The following is a 4,495-nucleotide window of genomic DNA, read 5'->3' on the forward strand; positions in this document are numbered from 1 at the left end:
CACCACTCAGTTTGGTGTCATCTGCAAACTTGCTGAGGGTGCACTCGATCTCGCTGTCTAAGTCATTGATGAAAATGTTAAACAGCACCGGTCCCAGTACGGACCCCTGAGGGACACCACTCGTCACCGGTCTCCATCCAGACATCGAGCCATTGACCACTAATCAATGGCTCGGTCTATGTCATTAATTAGAGTATTAAATAGTATTAGTCCCAGAACAGACCCTTGAGGGACAACACTTGTTACTGGTTTCCATTTGGACACCGAGCCATTGACTGTGACTCTTTGGATGCAGCCATCCAGCCAACTCCTTATGCATTTAATAGTCCACCCATCAAATCCATATCACTCCAATTTAGAGGTGTGCTGGTTTTGGCTGGGATAGAATTAATTTTCTTCATAGTAGCTGGTATAGGGCCATGGTTTGGATGTGTGCTGAGAACAGGGTTGATATCTCAGGGATGCTTTCATTCCTTCTAGGCAGTGCTCACACAGAGCCAAGGCCTTTCCTGACTCTCACCCCACCCCACCAGCGAGCAGGGAGGGGGGGGCACAAGAAGCTGGGAGGGGGCACAGCTGGGACAGCTGACCCCAACTGACCACAGGGATATCCCACACCGTGTGACGTCACGCTTAGCATATAGAGCTGGGGAAAGAAGAAGGAAGGGAGGGATCTTGGGAGTAATGGTATTTGTCTTCTCAAGACACTGTTATGCATGATGGAGCCCTGCTATCCTGGAGATGGCTGAGCACCTGCCTGCCGTTGGGAAGCAGGGAATTAATTCCTTGTTTTGCTTTGCTTGTGTGTGCGACTTTTGCTTTACTTATTAAACTGCCTTTATCTCACCCCACGAGTTTTCTCACTTTTACCTTTCCAATTCTCTCCCCCACCCCACTGGGTGGGAGTAAGTGAGCAGCTGTGTGGGGCTTCATTGCTGGCTGGGGTTAAACCATGACAAGAGGCAAGAATGTTGTGGGGAACCATATTAAAGGCTTTACAGAAGGTCAGGTAGATGACATCAGTTACTCTTCTCTTGTCCACCAACGCAGTCATTCCATCACAGAAGGCCACTAGATTAGTCAGGCATGATTTGCCCTTGGTGAAGCCATGTTGGCTGTCTCTAATCACCTCCCCACCTTCCATATGCTTCGACAGAACTTCCAGGAGGATCTGCTCCATGACCTTACCAGGCACAGAGGTGAGGCTGACTGGTCAGTAGTTCCCAGGGCCTGGGTGCCATATTCCCTTTTCTCCAGTCACTGGGGACTTCGCCTGACTGCCATGACTTTTCAAATATGATGGAGAATGGCTTAGGAACTACCCCTGCCAATACCTTCAGGACCCCAGGATGTTTCTTAGACTATATGTGTCTTAGACTAAAAATAACATCATACATATTCCAAATCATCCTTGCATTTCAAATCTATATGTACCTGCTTGATATACTTTTATTTTCTGTTTTCTTGCTGCTGTTGGCAAACAAACTTTAACGGGATTTTGACGAGAAAATTTCAACAAAACCAAAAAAACAACAGTACTCCACAAGTTACTTTACAGTCTTAGTATTTATATTCATAACCATTTTGACGTAGGAGGAAAAAAGGTAGGATCAGAGGTTGAAAAGCTGCTGGGGGCATAAGGTATAACAGTTCTACAACTGCAAACCAGCCTATAATTAAATTTTTGTGACCTGAGACTACATTATTCTCCTGCACGTAGGTGGATGAATAACGGGCAGCATGCTAGCAAAGTGTGTCTCACACTCCCCTCTAGCGCCCATGGTGCACCACCGCCTGCTTGTGTCCCCCAACCGCCAACAGCTTGAGGGCCAAAGGCCCCACTGGGGCTCTGCTGCTAACACAGCTGCTCCCAGTACAGTCCCATGTTAAATAGAGTTGGGGTTCTCAGTTTTGCTTTAAAGTAGGATTGACATTAAGCTGAAAGTCCTCATTTTAGATACGACAGAATTGTAGGTGGGCTAGTGTATTACATTTGCCCCTTGTGCACATGCATGGTATTACCTCAGTTATTATGAAATCATACGTGATCAGTGTAATTTATGTGTGCATTGCAACAGACATGCACAAAGGGTACCAACCTTGTCTATGTGTCCTCGAATTCCATGGGTACTTTCACTGGGTCCTTTCCTACAGCGACCACACAGCCTGCGCGAACCTTGAGTTACAATCGTGAAGTGTTCCTCCGTATACACGATTCCCGTTTGGACATACGCTACCTTAACTCAGTGCCCGAGAAAGAATACTTCACAGCTGCTGAAACAACAGCCTGCTGAGCCATGATGCTTGGAAGGTATTTATTTTCTGATGCACCATTTATCATTGCCATCGCAGTGCACAACAATGTAATACAGTAGATTGCATTTGTATATCGCAGAACAGTTATTCTCAGCCTTAAAAAGACAATGCCAACTCGTAATTGTATTAAATTATTAGGAGTTACAATAATCTTAAAATAATTCTAAAAATAAAATCTATGCATGCTGATGAGGAAAAGTAATCAGCGTAAAAACTATTACCTGCCAGCTTTGTAACCACAGTCATTATAGCTAATTAGATGTCTGCGGCAAGGGAATACTTTGCTTCCTACAAGCATTTGGGAGTCTTTAAAACGCTCTCAGGTGAGGAGCAGCAGCAAGGAACAGACTAACTTTGTAAGCCCTACAATCTGAGAAACACTCTTCCAGCAATCTGTAGAAAGAGGGATGCCGCCCTCTTTCTCTCCGTAATTGCAGTCCGTCCTTTGCTTTATGCCTATTGCCTGGCGCTTTATGATTCAGGATTGTTGTGGGCAGGTGCAGATTCCAGTTTATTGCTAGCACCCCAAAATGAGTAAAGGATACTGAGCTGCTGGAAGTGTAGCAGCTGTGAAGAAGGCAAAAGGAAAAAGATTCAGTATGAGTGGGAATTGTCATTTAGCTCAACCTGTAAATAAAATAACATGTGCTTCTGTCCACTGGGTTTAAAGGAGCTTCCAGAACACATCTGAACCTGAGAACATAAGGCACCAGAAATCCTGAGATACTGTAATACACAATTACAGCAGCACAGAGGGTAGTTTCTCTCATTCAAGAGGAAAAGGAGAATATGGAACAACTTAAGATCACTCCAGGTCTGGTACTAAACCTTCTTCCCAGAGGGAGAGGATCTAAATGTATCTTGGTTGTCTCCCTGCTGAGAGGCATCATTCACAGTTGATAAACCCCAGGAGAAAGAGGATAGTTGGAAAAACAGTTGAGAAATGGCTGGGAGACTTCAATAGTCGTGAAGAGGCCAAGTGACCTTAACTAGTTAAATCACTGTTCCTGCAAGGTGGTAGAATGTGGGACATTTAAGTCTCATCGTTACCAACTTTTTTAATGCTACATTTTACTTTGTGATAACTAAATCATGGTAGCTAACACAAAGGGATAAATGAATGCGCTGTGTAGAAAAAAAACCAACAAACCAAACCGAGAACAAATAATTACATAGAACTGTAGCTCTAGTTACACCCAAGTTAAAGTCAGTGTGTCCTGTCCCACCACTGATTTTTTTAAAAACTTTGGCATTCTGAAGCTGTAAAGGCAAACTATCAGCCTATATAACATCAGTGTAAGGAATGGCTAGCAGATTCTCATGGAAACCTTCTTACATACTTGTTGCGGTAATCCTGCTTTTTTCAGCACTTTTAAAATTATTTTAAATCTGCATCTCATGGTTAAACACAATCGATTTGAAACTGTACTGTAACTGACAAACCTTACATGTTGCTGACCTGATTCTGTGGATGTAAGAGTTTCATGTCAGATGAAACTCTGTAAAATGCAGACTGGATTAAAAAAAAAAAAAAAAAGAAAGGGTAATTGCAGTATAGGTTACTTTTTCACGAACACTTGAGTATTGAATGACAGTTTTGCTAACTGATGTCAACCCTCTTTTTACTAGCATCGCTATAGGAGCAGTATTTGTTCAGTGAGACCGGTTCCCTTACCCGGCTTACCATGAAGCTGCATGAACGTTCACAGCACTGCTGTCTAACACCAACATTTCTGTGGGGCTTTTTTTGTCTTTTAAAAAAAAAGGTAGTTGCACTTTTTTAGAGCATTAAAGGACTGTTTAAAGACAACTCTGTAGGATACAAACACGAGCGCTGATGTGGAAATCTAGAAAGTATTAACAGGCTAAGGAACAACTGGAAAAAAGACGGAGGGGCCAAACTACCGAAGGTGGCTTATTACAAAATCAGCCTCAGGGGTTAAACGGAGCTGTCCTGCGTGGATTTATGTCCCCAAACAGAGGTAACGCGGGCCAGATCTTCCACTGACTGTGAAGACTCTGCTGCTTCAGGGTTGCTTTCAGAGAAGGCAGAAAGCAAAGGGCCCCGAGGCCGGCCCGGCTCGGAGACAGCGACGGGGCAGCCCGGAGGGCCGCGCTGCCACCCGGGTGGGGAACCAGGCCAGCACGGGGCGGGGGGTGTGTGTGTCCCTCACAGGCC

Source organism: Egretta garzetta, unplaced genomic scaffold (assembly GCF_000687185.1).
Source record: "Egretta garzetta isolate BGI_Z169 unplaced genomic scaffold, ASM68718v1 scaffold371, whole genome shotgun sequence".
NCBI lineage: Eukaryota > Metazoa > Chordata > Aves > Pelecaniformes > Ardeidae > Egretta > Egretta garzetta.